Source organism: Caretta caretta, chromosome 2 (assembly GCF_965140235.1).
Source record: "Caretta caretta isolate rCarCar2 chromosome 2, rCarCar1.hap1, whole genome shotgun sequence".
NCBI lineage: Eukaryota > Metazoa > Chordata > Testudines > Cheloniidae > Caretta > Caretta caretta.
In genome coordinates this window covers 45164175-45183394 of record NC_134207.1, presented here as the reverse complement: position 1 = coordinate 45183394, position 19220 = coordinate 45164175, and the positions used below count along the sequence as shown (strand labels likewise).

The 19220-nt window shown below is 44.8% G+C and overlaps 2 long non-coding RNA genes across 2 annotated transcripts in view; one reads left to right on the top strand and one right to left on the bottom strand.

Annotated features, from left to right (window-relative positions):
• The window catches only part of LOC142070973 (uncharacterized), a 164698-nt gene extending 146608 nt beyond the window's left edge, over nt 1–18090 (top strand). Inside the window, exon 3 of the long non-coding RNA XR_012666922.1 lies at nt 14012–18090. This is a non-coding gene — a long non-coding RNA (uncharacterized LOC142070973). The remainder of the gene's footprint in view (nt 1–14011) is intronic.
• Nucleotides 1–19220, bottom strand: part of LOC142070972 (uncharacterized) — a 248680-nt gene that overhangs the window by 101849 nt on the left and 127611 nt on the right. The window lies entirely within an intron of this gene.

The window sequence follows — 19220 nt, the reverse complement described above, 5'->3', positions numbered from 1 at the left end:
TGACTTTGGGCATTTTTTGGATCAAACAATTGTTTGTGAATTATTTTGCCATTTTGACCATTTTCCCCACATTATTAGACCTGTTTTACTGGTCTGTAAACTACCTAATGCATACATTTAAAAAAAATTAAAGGACATTTTCGTTATTTTAATGCAAAACTACAAATACATTAACATATAATAACAAAGCAGCAGGAACTGAACAAATTAGGACTGTAATATTGCATATACTATCACATAAATAGAACACACAGGCTTGCTATTACACAGAGAACTGAGTTGAATATTTAAAACATCAACTTTAAAAGTCTGATAGTGTTTGCCTTCTGAGGACCACCTCTTTCAGTTTATGTACCTAGTCTTGTTTTATATGCTGCAGATGCCAACCTTCTCTCTAATTCTGCTCACTGACGTTCAGCCCTGCGTGTAGGATTCTTTAGTTGTTTTGCACCTAGGTTTTTGAATGCTGTTCTAAAATACAGAAGTATTGCTGAAATCTTGGCCACATATGAGCTTGATTTAACGGCTTCAGCCTTACCTAAAGATTTGCCCATGCTAGACCTTTTTATCTCAAACTAATTGCCAATTAACTTGAGGCAGTTATCGCCTTTGTCAAGGCTAGTGTGGACAAGCATTTGTTCCAGGCTACAAATGTTTGTTACTAGAGTAAAGAGCTTGTTTAATAAATGTGTAGGCCTTACAAACATGTTAACTACCTCGAGTTAATCAGCTACTGGATAACTCAACGTTAAAAAGTCTAGTTTAGACAAATTCTAACATACAGGTGACGGGAAAACCATACCTCCGCAATCCTACTCTGTACCTCAAGTCTGTCATAATTATAACGCTATAATCCAATAACTTGTCTGTGCTCTCTAAAGGAGGCTGTGGTGTTTTCCCACCATAGTGCAGTGAAGCTAGCAGTGAAGGAGTTCAAGATTCTCAAAGTGACAAAACCTTCTCTGAAGTTATGTCTTCACTGCAGAATTAATTTGGATGATCAGCACTGGGGTCAGAGCACCTGGCTTAGCCTAAGCAGCTACACTGCAAAGCTATACCCGAGTTACAGATGCGGCACGCACCTGGGTGTGTTGCTTTGACTTCTAGGGCATATCCCATGGCTCTTTGTGCCACAGTGAGCTGAGCCACTCCATGATTCTTTATCAGTGAATTGTAGGAGAAATTCTCTGTCCTTTTGGGCACATGGTGGGAATTGTGGGAAGGCATTGGAGGACTATCAGACCTCGAGTGATTTAGCCTGCATCCTAACTGCAAAACAGGTGGATGACCAGCCTGACTCTACAGCCCCAGATGAGTCAGCTACCTTGGTTGAAAGCATATCTGAAGAGGCCCGCTGGCTAATAAAGCCTATTGTGAGTTATTTTTGTCTTTAGGTTCTGACTACACACCGTCTATCCCATTTTGTCTCAGAGAATGGTTTAATATTTTTTTTTAAAAAAAAGCCAAACCAAGAGCTGTTCTATAGCCAATAGGAAATGAAGTATCGGCAAAAGGTGGCACCGCTTGTGCCTTTCTAATTCTAGACTAAACAATCTGACACCCAATTGTGGAGTCTGTTAGTGACAGAGTCAGGAGAGCAAAAGGGAAATAGAGTCTTTGGCTCAGGCATTGAAATCTGTTATAGAGGAGGATTATCATCTTGCTTTTGGTGCCAAGGGACATGGGCATCTCTCACTTTAAAATATTGACTGGCAGTTCCCCCCCTTACTAAAAATCTGCTAGTGTAACAGATACCAGCTGAAGTAGTGGGTGCCAGATATGTGGGCCAGATACAAACAATGTGCTTCATCCCACCCTATGGCAAGCAGCTGTACTTGTGCAACTGTAGTGCTGAGCCATCTGCAGAACATAGCACACGGCAGTTGCTTGACTTAGCAAGGGGATCAGAGGGAAAGCTCTTTGCAGGACCTTAGCACTGTTAAGAAGCCTTTCTTCCTACTGCTGTCTTTGGACCAGATTCTGTCTTGCTTTCCCTCAAGCATGCTGAAATGGGTGTGGTGGCATCATGTTGCAGCCAGAGACCCCAGGAAGAATCTTTCGGAGTCAGGCAGAATTCCTTCTGCAGGCTCCTGGGGCGTGCATGCTGGAGTTGTTAGAGAAAACAGTAGCCATCTTTGGAGATGGCGCTGTATGCTCCCTGTTATGAGCCAGATGGACACAAGTGGCATTGACCCTACCCACCTGGCCTTTCAGACATCAAGCACCCACAACAGTGACGGGGCACAGGGATTGTGCTTGCCAACAGGATTTTGGCCAGCCCCATGCCTCAATACAAGGAGGGCAAGAAACACCCCCTCTAAATAGCTGACTGTAATCTGTCTCTTTTCCCTTTGTACGTGTTTGTGGATTTTTTTTCTTTTCCTCTCAAATAGCAGTGGAATGGAATGATAACAGGACAAATCCACGTTGTGCTTACTGGGTAATAATTTTGGTTTAGCTTTAGCTATATTATGCCATGTGTGACAAATTACCTGGTAATCCACAGAAAACCAAACATTCTGATCTCACTTTCACTTGCTTTACAGTGGCACAACTATTGCCTTTTGGGGAGTTACTCCTGATTTACACTGCAGATGGAGAACTAAGTCAGGCCTATCCTGGCTTTAACACCCTCCCTGTCTGAATGTAGGAGGCTACAGTTCAGCTACTTACTGGGGTTGTGAAAAACTGACAAAAATATATATGTTTTAAGTAGTGTGAAAGAGGACTAATGAAATTATACCAGACTAGGAGTTTGGCCCCATTTTTATCCGGACTCTGAAGACCACCCAGTTAAGTGGTGGGGAGGAATTTGGAGCCAGAGATTTATTTTTGCTCATTATAAAGACACAGGCCATTTGTAAAAATGGAAACTGTTCATTTTTTGAACACCTTAAACACTCAGGGATTTTTTGTTTAGGGTCAACTCTCATTAAAATATAGATGTGAAGTGGTGTTCACCAGTAAAAGGAGAAAGTCCAACACATTTTATATTTTGGATCTTTCAAATAGTACCAGTGGCTTTGAGATGCATAAATTAAACCTCATTCAAAAGGTTGCATGTAACTCCTCTGTAAACAGGCACAGAGGCAGTCTACCATTTTCAATCATTTGACAGTGGAAAAAAATGTTCTCCTGCTTTGAAGGAAGCTGGCAACATATTTTTTAGCTACATGGAAGAGGTAAATCAATAAAGTATATTCCAAACTGCACCTGAGACCCTTTCTTTCAGCTGGTATTTTTTGTCTTTACTGTAAAAGGTTGGTGGGATTAGCAGCAAAATAAGTCATTTTGCTGGGGCTAGTTAAAGAAAATTACAATTAGATTTTGATACAAAAATGAAATCCATGGTGGCCTTGGATCATTACATCAGAAAACCCATCATATATAGTAATATTTTACATATTTTTTTCAGTTAGTTAAGTCAAACAGAGTAATTACAAGTAGTGCCAGCATCCTATTTGCAGGGAAATATTGAGTATTTATTGGCTTCATAGTGGGTCATATTAAAACACACACACACACAATTTCAACCTGTTCTGAGGCCATATGTTTTTTGTATGTAGGCACCAAGGCAGGACCAGTGGCAGATTCCTGCACAGGCCAATTTGGGGGCCCCACAGGAGCAGCCTGAACTCTGGCCCTGCCCCCTGCTCCTACTCTCCCCCCATTCCTCTTCCCCCTGAGGCCCTGCCTCCAGCCCAGCTGGAAGCCTGTGGTAGGGTGAGCAGTGCATATTCCCCCCCGCCCCCAGGCAGAGCTGGCTGAGCTGCTCACCCAAGCCCCACGCTGAGCTGGCCCGAGCCTGCCTCCCTCCCCGGCATGGGGCTGGACCGAGCTCTCCTCCCTTCCCCCCATGCCCCACAGCACGGATCTTGTTCGCCCAAGACCCTCTCCTCCTCCCCACACGTGGAGCTGGCTTGCTTGAGTCTCTCTCCCTCTCCCCTGCTGCATGGCATGGAGCTCACCAGAGTCCTTCTCTCTTTCCCCCTCCCCGCTACCAAGCTCACGCGAGACCCTCCCCCCGGCATTGGCCTGAGCCCCTCTCCTCTCCCCTCCTTGCGCCTGGAGCTGGCCTGCTCCCCATCCCAATGCAGGGCTTGCCTGAGCCACTTGCCAACCCCCTCGCCCCCACTACCTCCACGCAGAGTTGGCCTGAGCCCCACTGCTCATTCCCCTCAGCTCCTTTTTGGTGAAATGGGCATTTGTCCCATTTGCTCCTGCCAACTGATCAGTTTTGACAAAAAATCAGGACATCTGGGGCAAAAATGGGACATATGGTCACCCTAAGCCAGGAGTCTCCAAACTTTTCCCCCAAACATGCCCTCCCGTTACTTGGTCTGCCCCCCACCTCCCCAGGAGCAGGGCCAGGAGTGGGGCCGGGGCCCACAGTCGGGGGCTGTGAGTGGGGGTCTGGGGGGGTGAGAGCCACAACTGGGGTTGGCGGCAAAGATGGGGGTGGGGCTAGAGTGGAGTTGGGGGCTGTGGTGGGCTTCACCCCCCCCCCGAATGTTCCTCTGTGCTCCCTTATGGGGGCGTGCCCCACAGCTTGGGAACCATTGCCCTAGGCTATGGTAAGAGCCTCCCAGGGAGCCCAGGAAGCCGTGGGGAGCCCTGGACCATGCACATGCCTTGGGCGGGGGGCCAGGATGCCCAAGAGCAGCCCTCAGACCATGTCCCTGCCCCCCAGGCATGCCACCCAGGGCAGGTAGAAGGTCCATGGCTCTCCACAGTGGCCCGGGCTCCCTGGGCAGGTCTTACCATAGCCTGGCTTCTGCAGGGGAGGGGAGGAGCAGGGGCGTGGCCTCATGGCAGGGAGGAAATATGGGGGCCCAAATGTTCTTTTTGCCCAACTTAATTCTTAATCCGCCTCTGAGCGGGACAGTGGCTATAATGTAAAGAATATTTTAATCACTTTAAAAGCAGCAACAACAAAGATCTCTTAGTAGTTGTGGCAACTTGAGATGTGTTTGGACGACTACTGGGATTTTGAAATTAGGAACTTGCCTTAAACAAACCCAAAAGGGCGGTGGTGGTGAGGAGGGAGATATTTTAGCCACCAGAAGTGGAGACAAAAGGAGGACATAGTTACTTTGCTAATAAGGAAAACAGAAGATTTGTGACTGAAATTATGGAGATAATTAAAAATGGTTGGGTCTCAGTTAACACAGATACCTCTTATCCAAGGATCTCAAAGCACTTTACTAAATCTTCAAACTCCCTATGAAGTAGCCTTGATTATCCATATTACAGTAACGCCCATTCAAGGAACAATGCCCCATTGTGATGCTAGTAATAAGTAACAAGAAGGCAGTCCACGCTCCAGAGAGTGTGTATGTAGGTTTATGACAAGTCACAACAGTTGGATGAAACAGATATACAGTGTGAGAGAGAGAGAAGATAAGGTAATAGCAGAAACAAGCACATCATTTTGTAGAGAAGGCAGTAGTCTCTGCTCACCACATACCTAGTCATTACTTGCTGTGCGTGTTTTGTAGGCAGCATGATAGAGGTAAGAATTAAGGTGGGATTTGAAGGATTAAAAGGTGGTATCTTTATAGGCTTTGACAAAGATTTTCCTGGGCATGGAAGAAAGCAATGAAGGTGATGGGGAAGAAGCAAGACTAGCAGATGATCAAGGAAGACCTGAAGCAGAATGAAGGTCAGGGTCAATGGGCAGGGTGGGGCTAAATCATGAAGAGTCTTAGAGATGGAGACAAGAACCCAGTGCATGATTATTACAGCCATTTTACAAAAGTTATCACATTGATCATAATGATTTCTAAACAACTTTCAAAACAGAAAAAAATCTGTGAAGGCTAAATTCCCATTTTGTAATCTAGGGAATTCACTAAAAGGTATAATTTAATAAAATAATACAGTCAATAATAATAAAAATGGGGACCAGATCTCTGACTGGAGAACATGTCCCATGATGCATCCTGGTCTTGTGACTCCTATGATGTATCACATTGGTTCAGCCAAAGTGAAGAAAGGGGAGGGTGCATCATGGGAAATGTAATTCAGCCAGGGAGCCAGCCCATTAAGGTGAATAGAGACATAAGGAACTTGAACTACAACTCAGATAAGGCACCATGGCAGCTTTGGTAGACACAGATTATTATTGATCTGACCCAAAGTGAAATATTTTGATTTACTATGACAGACATATTTCTATTCAGATTGATATGACCGGAAATGAAATATTTTGTTTTGATTTTCTGAACCAAAAATTTCAACAAAATCAAAATTTTTCTACAGATAAATTGATTTTGCGATAAGTACACTTTTCATCAAAAAATATTTTGACAGAAAATTCCTGACCAACTCTACCAACTATCCTGCTGAGTGACTTTTATTTATATTTTATTTTCAAATGGTCATCACTGCTGGGTAAATAACCAGGGCATAATGAACAGGTTCTTTGCTTTTCTATAATATTTAAAGATACCCTATAAGTTGGAACCAAAAATCTGTCCAGTATGTTGCATTTCATATTCTATTATGTATGGAAATGAATGTATATCCTGAACTCTCTCCTCTCAACTCTCTTCTGGAGGCCTCTGATAAGGCTTTTATCAGCCTTATCAGGTGCCATCATTATGCCATCCTTATAAAGTACAAGGGCTACAGCAAACAGATTGATCTTGAGAGCAGAGTTAGAAGGTTAGAAAAGCCGGTAACAGATTTAGGTGTGCCCCCTCTTTGCCTTGAGTTGCCCCTTGTGCAGCCTGTTGAAACTCACTCATAACCCATAAAGCATAGATAGCCATTACTTTTACTAGCTAGTGCTTGTACCAGTGGGGGTATAAGATGGGAAGATTACTTGTTTGACTGCCAAGGTCTGACAATAAGCCTACAGCCATAACAGCAGTTAAAAGACCTCTGTGGGGTAAAACATTCACACCCACACACCCATGAGACCTTATTAAGCTTAATAGTTCAGAAATGCTATGGGCAGTTATATAGAAAATTAGAACAAGGCATCATGAACAGGCATTCCTCTATACTCTCAAGTTGTCTCAGTTATCTGAATGGAGGAGGGGGATTTTTTGATTCTCCCTGAAGTCAGAAAAAAGAATGAACTAATTAAAAATCTTCCCCAAAGGAAAACTTTTGGGCCTGGTGGGTTTAAAGTAGATTTCTATAAAACCTTTTGCTAGGCCTTCTTTGTACATTTACTTGACATGCTGTATCCCTGGAGAGACTCAGACAGATTCATTTCTGCCACTCTTGGTGAATACACTTAACTGCACAGATTACAGAAAAAAAGGTAACTCAAGTAAACTCATGTTACTGATTCCTGAGTATATCAAAACACTACAAAAGTTAGCCCTGACAATTTTGCAACTAAAAGTTATGAGGAAATTGGTACACCTGATCAATGTGTTTGTTAAAGTAGCTTTGGCATGCATTGCCTTCTTAGTTTGCAAGGTAAATGTAACATACAGTTTTGCACACAGCTTTTCAGCAGCTCAAATCCATTTCTTTCTTTAGAAACAATTGCAGTTTGAGGCATTATCTACTCAATAGTGAGATGGGGTCTTGGTGCTTAGGATCAGAGAAATGTAGGACTGGAAGGGACCTCGAGATGTCATCAAGTCCAGCCCACTGCACTGAGGCATGACTCAGTAAACCTAGACTGTCCCTGACAGCTGTTTGTTCCAACTGTTCTTAAAAAACGTTCACTGATGGAGATTCCACTACCTCCCCCACCACCCAGAATTTAACTACCCTTATAGTTTGAAAGATTTTCCTAATATCTAAACTAAATCTCCCTTGCTGCAGATTAAGCCCATTACTTCTTGTCCTACATTCAGTGGACATGGAGAAAAATTGATCACAATCCTCTTTATAACAACCCTTAACATACTTGAAGATTGTTATCAGGTCCCTTCTCAGTCTTCTTTTCTCAAGACTAAATGCAGTTGTCTTTATTGAATTTCATCTTGTTAATTTCAGACCAATTCTCCAATTTGTCAACATTATTTAGAATTTTAATCCTGTCCTCAGAAGTGCCTGAAACCCCTCCTTACCTTGTGTCATTTTCAAATGTATAAGCATACACTCCATTCCATTATCCAAGTAATTAACGAAAATATTTAATAGTACTGGACCCAGTACTGACCTCTGTGGGACCCACTATATACATCCTCCCAGTTTGACAGTGAACCATTGATAACTACACTTGAAATATGATCTTTCAATCAGTTGTACACCCACATTATAGAAATTTCATCTAGACCACTTTCCCCTAGTTTGCTTATGAGAATGTCATGTGGGATTATGTCAATAGCTTTATTACTTGATATGGGCTCACATTATTTGTCCACAAGACAAGTAATAAATAATAATATCAACAACTCTGAATTTCCTTGTCTTGGTTTTGGCATAATTATAACATATCTGTAATGTAATTTTACCCTTAAGTATATACTCTCAATCTTAATTCCAGTTTAACCTGGTATTTGTCTGGGAATAGGTTTCATACCTATGGACAAGCATCACCTTAGTTTGCCCCTAAAGTCTGGAATCACTACAAAGTTAGGTCGACATAAGCAGCCTTGTGTTGACCTTGTTGTGCATGCGTCTAAATTTGTCTCCCACATATGTAAGCGCCGCATTACAAAGATGCAGTAACACCACCTCACCGAGGGGCATTAAGCCATGATTGATGTACTGAGGTCGATGCAGCACAAGTATAGACACTGAGTTACTTATGTTGACCCTACATGTCCTCTAGCAGCTGTCCCACAATGCCAAATACTGACAACTTTGGTCACAATTGTGAACTCCACTGCCCAGGTGTCACGAAGACCAGAAGGCCTCCCTTCCCTGTAAAGCCCCTTGAATTCTTGAAACACCTGTTCCTGATTGTCTAGCTTAGCGAGCACACCTAGCATGTGCAAATGCCCAGATATGCCATGCCAGCTACATGCTCCAGATATGCTTCTGCTTGGAGTAGACAGGAGATATGAGGTCTGCTGGGCTGGTGAGACGAGGCTGTGCAGTCACAGCTATGGACCAGATGCAGAAATGTGGACATCTACGAACAGATTGCATGAGGTTGTAAGAGAAGGGGAACAGGGACCAGCAGCAGCGCTGCATTAAAGTGAAGGAATTGCATCAGGCATATCAGAAGGCTAGTCAATAGTCAATACAGTGCTGAGCCCACTGACAGTGGGGAGCAAAGGGGGCAATTGCCCAGGGGCCTGAGCGATTTAAAAAGGCCTGGGGCCCCTGGTTGTCATTGCTGGCATGGTAGCGGTGGCTGGAAACCCCAGCCGGGCCCTTTTAAATTGTCCGAGTGGGCTTCAGGATTCCTAGGCAGGCTCCTCCCTCCCTGCAGCGCCTCCCGCCAGCGGCAGGCCCCATTGATCAGCTCGTCCTCGTCCCCCACCCAGTGCCTCCCGCCTGCCACTGTCAGCTGTTTGATAGCATGCTGGAGGTGCTGGGGGCAGGGCAGTGGGAAAAGGCGGGGAGGGGCCAGGCCTGGGTGATGCATGGCCCGGACGCCAGGAGTGGAAGGGGTGGGACCAGCCCTGTCCAGCCGCTGAGACGCTGCTCTGTAGCCCTGTGTGGCGGCTGCCTGAGACAGCCTGGCTTGGGAGTTGACTTCCGCTGCCTGCCCGGACTTGGGTGCCAGGGTCCCCGGCGGCCAAGCCAGGCGGGGAGTGGAAGCCACCTCCTCCCCAGCCAGGCTCTCTTAGGCAGCTGCTGGGCAGGGCTGCAGAGCAGTGACCAGGATGGGCTGGCGTTAAAAGTGGCTCCGACCTGCTCCCCACCTGGGCTCCTGCCTACCAGGGAGAGTGGCGGAACATGCTGGGGGGGATGAGCAGGTGCAGCAGGAGGACAAAGCGCCCCCCCTGCAAGTAACATGGGGTGGGGAGACTGTGGTGGCCCTGGGCTGGGCTCGGTGTGGGACATGTGACCTGCCTTTTAGATTGTGCCCCCCCACTATGGGGAGGCACCAGTTGTATATGGGGCGCTCTTGGGGGAAGGGAGTGGAACAGGGGTTGGAAGAGGTGCGGTGGGGCATTGGGAGAAGGAGCCTAGGATGGAGCAGGGGGTTGAGCACCCCCTGCTACATCTGGAAGTCGGTGTCTATGCTCCTAGGCGCGCACGGGGTGGCACCGACGGCAGAGAAGGCAGCCGGGAGGGCATGGGGCAGCCCTGGCCATGCTGGAAAAGCCCACCCAGCAGTGCAGCCAGCAGCTCGCTGGGCACCAGCGGGTGCCCCTTGACTGTTCTGCCCTGGGGCCCCAAATTGCTGTCGGCGAGCTTTCTGGCTACTTTTACACACAGCTGCATGACATGCCTGGTGGAGACCCCATTATCACCTGACAGACCATTGTGGATATGTCCTAAGTCACAGGCCTGGGCAAGAGCAGCAAATATAAAAAAGGTAGAAGAGGAAGATAAGGAGGATGGGGCACATGTAACTGGGGAGGGAGGTCCAGCTCTGCTGTGAGCCAGGACCTGTTTGAAACTCCACTGCAGTTCAGTCAGTCCCGGCTATGGAGCATGGGCGAGTCTGATACAGGGGAAAGAATCCTGGGTAAGTGTAAAAAGAAAAGGAGTTCTTGTGGCACCTTAGAGACTAACCAATTTATTTGAGCATGAGCTTTCGTGAGCTACAGCTCACTTCATCAGATGTATACTGTGGAAACTGCAGCAGACTTTATATACACACAGAGAATATGAAACAATACCTCCTCCCACCCCACTGTCCTGCAGGTAATAGCTTATCTAAAGTGATCAACAGGTGGGCCATTTCCAGCACAAATCCAGGTTTTCTCACCCTCCACCCCCCCCACACAAATTCACTCTCCTGCTGGTGCTAGCCCATCCAAAGTGACAACTCTTTACATAATCAAGTCGGGCTATTTCCTGCATAGATCCAGGTTTTCTCACATCCCCCCCCACCCCCATACACACACAAACTCACTCTCCTGCTGGTAATAGCTCATCTAAACTGACCACTCTCCAAGTTTAAATCCAAGTTAAACCAGAACATCTGGGGGGGGGGGGTAGGAAAAAACAAGAGGAAACAGGCTACCTTGCATAATGACTTAGCCACTCCCAGTCTCTATTTAAGCCTAAATTAATAGTATCCAATTTGCAAATGAATTCCAATTCAGCAGTTTCTCGCTGGAGTCTGGATTTGAAGTTTTTTTGTTTTAAGATAGCGACCTTCATGTCTGTGATTGCGTGACCAGAGAGATTGAAGTGTTCTCCGACTGGTTTATGAATGTTATAATTCTTGACATCTGATTTGTGTCCATTTATTCTTTTACGTAGAGACTGTCCAGTTTGACCAATGTACATGGCAGAGGGGCATTGCTGGCACATGATGGCATATATCACATTGGTGGATGTGCAGGTGAACGAGCCTCTGATCGCGTGGCTGATGTTATTAGGCCCTGTGATGGTGTCCCCTGAATAGATATGTGGGCACAATTGGCAACGGGCTTTGTTGCAAGGATAAGTTCCTGGGTTAGTGGTTCTGTTGTGTGGTATGTGGTTGTTGGTGAGTATTTGCTTCAGGTTGCGGGGCTGTCTGTAGGCAAGGACTGGCCTGTCTCCCAAGACTTGTGAGAGTGTTGGGTCATCCTTTAGGATAGGTTGTAGATCCTTAATAATGCGTTGGAGGGGTTTTAGTTGGGGGCTGAAGGTGACCGCTAGTGGCGTTCTGTTATTTTCTTTGTTAGGCCTGTCCTGTAGTAGGTAACTTCTGGGAACTCTTCTGGCTCTATCAATCTGTTTCTTTACTTCTGCAGGTGGGTATTGTAGTTGTAAGAAAGCTTGACAGAGATCTTGTAGGTGTTTGTCTCTGTCTGAGGGGTTGGAGCAAATGCGGTTGTATCGCAGAGCTTGGCTGTAGACGATGGATCGTGTGGTGTGGTCAGGGTGAAAGCTGGAGGCATGCAGGTAGGAATAGCGGTCAGTAGGTTTCCGGTATAGGGTGGTGTTTATGTGGCCATTGTTTATTAGCACTGTAGTGTCCAGGAAGTGGATCTCTTGTGTGGACTGGACCAGGCTGAGGTTGGTGGTGGGATGGAAATTGTTGAAATCATGGTGGAATTCCTCAAGGGCTTCTTTTCCATGGGTCCAGATGATGAAGATGTCATCAATATAGCGCAAGTAGAGTAGGGGCTTTAGGGGACGAGAGCTGAGGAAGCGTTGTTCTAAATCAGCCATAAAAATGTTGGCATACTGTGGGGCCATGCGGGTACCCATAGCAGTGCCGCTGATCTGAAGGTATACTGATCTGAAGGTATACATTGTCCCCAAATGTGAAATAGTTATGGGTAAGGACAAAGTCACAAAGTTCAGCCACCAGGTTAGCCGTGACATTATCGGGGATAGTGTTCTTGACGGCTTGTAGTCCATCTTTGTGTGGAATGTTGGTGTAGAGGGCTTCTACATCCATAGTAGCCAGGATGGTGTTATCAGGAAGATCACCCTCTGCCATGTACATTGGTCAAACTGGACAGTCTCTACGTAAAAGAATAAATGGACACAAATCAGATGTCAAGAATTATAACATTCATAAACCAGTCGGAGAACACTTCAATCTCTCTGGTCACGCAATCACAGACATGAAGGTCGCTATCTTAAAACAAAAAAACTTCAAATCCAGACTCCAGCGAGAAACTGCTGAATTGGAATTCATTTGCAAATTGGATACTATTAATTTAGGCTTAAATAGAGACTGGGAGTGGCTAAGTCATTATGCAAGGTAGCCTGTTTCCTCTTGTTTTTTCCTACCCCCCCCCCCCCAGATGTTCTGGTTTAACTTGGATTTAAACTTGGAGAGTGGTCAGTTTAGATGAGCTATTACCAGCAGGAGAGTGAGTTTGTGTGTGTATGGGGGTGGGGGGGATGTGAGAAAACCTGGATCTATGCAGGAAATAGCCCGACTTGATTATGTAAAGAGTTGTCACTTTGGATGGGCTAGCACCAGCAGGAGAGTGAATTTGTGTGGGGGGGTGGAGGGTGAGAAAACCTGGATTTGTGCTGGAAATGGCCCACCTGTTGATCACTTTAGATAAGCTATTACCAGCAGGACAGTGGGGTGGGAGGAGGTATTGTTTCATATTCTCTGTGTGTATATAAAGTCTGCTGCAGTTTCCACGGTATACATCTGATGAAGTGAGCTGTAGCTCACGAAAGCTCATGCTCAAATAAATTGGTTAGTCTCTAAGGTGCCACAAGAACTCCTTTTCTTTTTGCGAATACAGACTAACACGGCTGTTCCTCTGAAACCTGGGTAAGTGTGTAATTGTATTTCCCATTACAATCATGTACTGACTGCACCCCCAAGCACAGCAATCAACTTTGCATTAATTTACTCAAACTAGAAGAGATAGCGGGACAACAAAGAGATCTAGCATTATCTGCTTTTCATTCCCTTGTAGATTTAGGGTGGGCCATGCGGAGAAGTTTATTATGTACACAGGGATGTCCCTGGAATCCTCCTGAGAGCTCTCAATGAAACTTCCATGGAGGTATACTGCATCTTCTCCTGAAGGTTTCTAGGGATGGCAGCCTTATTTCTTTTTCTGCAGAAGGACACTTTCCCACACCAGTGGGATAACCTTGGGAGGCACAATTGCAGTACACAGGCTAGCAGCATACAGGCCCAGGCGGCTCTGGGACGTCAGCAGCAGCTGTGCTCACTGTGCCTGTGTTACCTTCAGGAGTGAGATATCAGTTAAAATCACCACTGTCTATGGAAACTGGTGCCAGCATTCAATGCCATTGTCCTATATTCATAGTTTCATATAACCAAGCAATTCCCTCCTCATTTCCCTCACCCATGATGGGCCACACTCACCATGGCTTGTGCTGTGAGTGGCACCACGCACAAAAACTATGAAGCAGAAATGTCAAGGAACATTTCCTGTTTAAAACTTTCGGGGAGCAAGAGAAGGGAGTTCTGAATCTTAATTTTCATTTTCCATTGTGACTATACTGACAACAGTACCACTGTGTGTTTTATCTGCAGCTGCTACCACTGCAGCCTTGAGGGGTTCCCTCCACCACATGTGAAGAATTCCTGAATCCAGATAAGGAGAAAGAAAAGGACTTGGGATGACATAATCAATGTGATCCTGCAAGCCAGTGCTGCATCAGACCCTGAGTAAAGGGCATGTAGGGAGAAGGAAAGAGCAGACAGGCAAAAAGGCCCAGGAATCCCAGCAGGAAAAGGAGAGGGAAATGCTCCACAGCATAATGGGGCTTCTCCAGCAGCAAGCACAGATGCTGCAGACTCTTGTGGACCTACATGACCAACAGTCACAGACTTAGAATTATAGAATCATAGAAGATTAAGGTTAGAAGAGACCTCAGGAGGTCACCTAGTCCACCCCCTGCTCAAAGCAGGACCAACACCAACAAAATCATCCCAGCCAGGGCTTTTTCAAGCTGGGCCTTAAAAACCTCTAAGGATGGAGATTCCACCACCTCCCTAAGTAACCCATTCGAGTGCTTCACCACCCTCCTAGTGAAATAGTTTTTCCTAATATCCAACCTAGACCTCCCCCACTGCAATTTGAGACCACTGCTCCTTGTTTTGTCATCTGCCACCACTGAGAACAGCCTACCTCCATCCTCTTTGGAACCCCCCTTCAGGTTGGGAAAAAAGTCCCTGCTTGTAGTTTTCTGAACAGTCCTTTGTTTTTAAAGATGCAAGGGTCATGCACCTTCCCTGACCAGCCAACACTGATGTCAGTGGAGTATCCCTGGTGATCCAACAATGCTTGCATAACCATAGAAAAGTATCCCTTTTTAATGTGCTCTGTGGCAACGTGGTGTGGTACCAAAATACGAATGTGTGTGCCATCTATTGCTCCATCTCAGTTCAGAAACCCCATTACTGCAAATCTGTTCACTATGTCCTGCCATTGCCAAGAGTCAGAGTTCTGTGTAGCAGGAGACTATTAATGGCCCTGCACACTTGCATGGCAACTGCCCCTACGATGGATTTTCCAACTCCGAAATGATTTCCTACTGACCAGTAGCAATTGAGTGCTGCAAGCTTCCAGAGTATCACCACTCACTTCTCCACTGTCAGTGTATGACAAAGTGGGAATGTTCTTAATGTTTTGTCTGAATACAGTGTATGTGCCTCAGTTTCCCCTATGTGTTACTCAATTATCTAGGAGGTGGGACAAGGGTGTGTGATTATTGCAAAGACCCCTAATGGGCAGGTGTGACTGCCATTTGCCTGCCTGAACACAGACAATGTCCAACATTCTGTATCCTAGCAACTGATGGCCAAGGCCCATCCTCTGCAAGAGCCAGCGGAAGGTTTTGGAGAACACAGCAAGAGGCAGAAGCCAGGTGACCTGTTTGCCTGGGAAAGAGACAAAGGATGGAGGAGAGGCAACTGGGCATGAAGAAAGTCAATCTCCTTTTGGGACTGAGGGGGGACAGCGCAGGGTTCTGCGGTCTCTGGATCCCACAAGATGGACTTTGCTGAATGTTCCTGCTTTCTGTGCTAACAAGATCTGTTCTACACTGTGTCCCAGTCGACTAGTAAACCCTTCTGTTTTACCTCGCTGGCTGAGACTCACTGCTGATGATGGAAGTTGGGGTGTTAGGTTTCCCCAGGTGTCCTATCCAGGTGGACTCACTGTGGAGAGCTCATGCTGTGAACAGGGGTGCTGAACACTCTGAGGTCAGACCCAAGGAGGCGCTGAAGCCCAGGAGGCTTGCTCTAGTGAGAGTGTGGCCTGAGGGGTTGTCACACTGCAAGTGGGTCCTGTCTGAACTTTATCCAGAGTGGTTCCAGAGCACAGAGGCTGTGCTCCCGTGATACAGTGCAGCTCTCATTTTAGTGGCCCTGCACGGGAGGGCTGGGGCGAGCTCGGCACACAGATCCAGGAATTGTGCATCCGGGGATTGTGGGGATTGTGCATCCGGACAGTCTGGAGCCGCAGCTTGTGATCACAAGCCTGTATTATGATGTGATCCCAACTGTCAGTGCTTGTTTTTTGGGCGCAGAAGTGGTGGTCCACCATCTGTAGCTGCTCTGTGAATACCACTAACAGTGTTGAATTTGTTCTTGCTATATCCCACAGCAAGCTGGACTCCAAGAAATCATGTTCCCCACTGATTCAGTTTTTCTTACATCTCTGAAAATACTGGAGGATCATGCGTCCTGTGCTTGCAACACTCATGACAATAGTACAGAGCTGTAGAGGCTCCATGCTTCCGGCAGAGACAATGGTCAGTGAGGAGGGTGATGTGCGTTTGTGAGATTTTTAAAAAAGCACAAAAATTTGAGATATAGATGACATTATGTGATGGAAAAAGCTGATCACTGGGAAGTTGCCCCCTTGCTCCCAGTCACTCCTGTGTGACTTGTTTCTGCCTCACCAGGCATTGCCAACACTTCCCCAAAAGACAGCACACTGGACAATGGTGGGCTGCACACTGGGATACTTACCGATGGTGCACCACACTCTGCATTGACACAAGCACTCCTGGTGAGTGCATGCAGTGCTGACGCAAGAAGCCAAGTAGGCACATGCACAAGTGATATGCTAGCTGCAGCGGCTCTATGCTGAGATAACTTGTGCCGACCAAAGTTCATAGTGTAGCTGCCTGAATACTTGATGGGCTCCTTTTGTTCTCATAGTTAGCAGAGCTGAGAAAATAGTTGATTTTTCAGTTTGGTGGATGAAAAATTGATTCATTTCAAACTCAAATTGAATATTTTCATTTTTTCTAGCTGAAACAACAAAAAACGAAAACATTTGTTTAAGCTGAACTTGTTTCAAAACATTTAGAAATTAAATGATTTATTTTGAAACAAAATGTCAAAATGGTTTGTTTTGAAAATGTTGAACTGAACCGTTTCCTTTTTTGAATTTTTTCCTCATGTTTTATTTCACTGAAACTATTCACCGAATTCAGCCCCAATTTGAAAATAGTTTTGGTCACTCCCAAAGTGTATTTTTTTGGTCAATTTACTATTCAACTGAAAATTTTTAACCATGCATGGTGCATGCTCTGGTTTAATTCACAGCACCCCACAATCCTCAGAAAACTTTGCTCAAGCATGCGGTTTAATGTTTCAAGTACATAAATGGAAATTGGTCAATGTACCAATGCTACAATGACAGTAATTTAATAAATAAAACACAGTATTTGAATCCAATTATAATGTAATTTAATGAAGAAGCAATTCTATAGTTGTGTTCCCATAATAACTTTACAGTTACATTAGTTCTGTTAATTTATTGCATTAATGATCTTTACTACATAATGAATTTTCAATCAAAATATAGGGATCATGTTATTTGCATTTATTCCATATTTGTGGTGTTTGATTATATAAGGACAGAGTCTGTGTAAGTATGCAGGTGAATACTGTCATAACTTTAAAAAGGGGGAAATCTCTCTCTTTGCAGGAGTGTGTTAAAGCAAAAGGTTATTGTGTAATCTTCTATCAATGTCATTGGCACTCTAACAATGTTTTAAGGATGATTTCCTTCTTTGCCCTAGATATTATTTTTCTGTATTGCAATCCAGCAACAGAATGATTGAAGAGCAAAAGATGTTAACGATTGTATTGCATATCACATGAGTTTCATATTGGTGTATGGCCTGATTTTAAAGAAAACAACACCACCACCACTATTCGACATGCCAGATGGTTAACTCCCAGGGGTTAATGAGTATACCCAAATTCTACATGATTTAAAATGTCCTGCGGATATTTCCTTAGGTACAGGGACTGCTGGCTGTTAATTTTCATGCATACTGTATTTTTGTCTCTATTGTCTCCAGAGAATTGAGATTTTTTTCCATAAAATGCTAATATATCATATTTAATGCCCTCTCCCTTTGCTGCTCTGAGCATAAAAAAAATTGTTTTCAGATTTCAAGGGTTTTGTCTAAGAGATCAAATCAGTTCCTGTCAAAGGGATAAGAACTCGAGATTCTATAGTACTTTTTCAGTGTGCGTGTACTATGTACCTTTTCCATGGTGGTCACTGGAATGGTATTTGAGTAGTTCAACAAATGTGGTATTTGTCTCAAGCATCAAATAAAATGTATAAATTAGTTCAGAACAACCTTATGCCTTATCTTTTGTTAAATTAATAGCTTACTAAGGGCAAAATTCTGCCTTTGTGATAGAGAGCTGCTAGAGTGACATACAGAGAAGTTGCCATGTAGCAGAGCCCATATGAAGAATTCTGGTTGAATCACAATAGTTTCCTGAGCTCCCACTGGTGTAGTGTGGCTCTTCACTACACATGGCTGTGCCTAAATAATTTTATCTACCCTCATCATGTCCCTTCTTATGCATCTCTGCTCCAAACTAAACAGTCCCAATCTTTTCAATCTCTCCTCATATAGAAATCTTTCCATACCAGTAATCATATGCATTGCCCCACCACTGGACCCTTTCTACTTCCACTATATCTTTTTTAGATGAGATAATTAGAACTCAACACACTATTTAATGTAAGGACAAACCATTATAACTGTGACATAATTTTTCAGTTATCCCACTCCTCATGCATTTAACATGTTGCTTGCTTTTTTGACCATGGCTGTACATTAAGTAGAGGTTTTCCTTGAGCTGTCCACATAAACACTTAGACATTTTCCCTGAGTGATTACAGTCAATTTCAAAACCAGCAGTGTGCATGAGTATTTCAAATTATTTCTTCGAATGTGCATTAATCTGCAAGAGTTCTGTTTCCCCAAGGCAAAAAGAGGAGGTAGCTTTGTTGCATCCAGCTGGAAATATGTTCCTACAGAACAGGGACCAAACTCACAAGGTTCACTGAAAAGGAGAAATGCAACTGAATCTTCTCTCTTATAGTCTGAAATGATCTCAAAACAAATTTCAGTCCTTTGTCTGGGTAGCCACTCCAACCCCTTAAAATATATCCATCACAAGTTAAGTATTCTGGCTTTATTTTGAACAGAGGTTGTGTGCATAGTACCTTACGGATGCCTAGCAGTCTGACCTCCTTAAAGAAGGGGTTGACATTAGCAAAGGATCCAGCACTTTCCAGATAATCTTCACCAGCCAGGAAAGACATGGATCCAATGCACAGGTTAAGAACATAAGAATGGTCATACTGGGTCTGACCAAAGGTCCATCCAGCCCAGTATCCTATCTACCGACAGTGGCCAATGCCAGGTGTCCCAGAGGGAATGAACCTAACAGGTAATGATCAAGTGATCTCTCT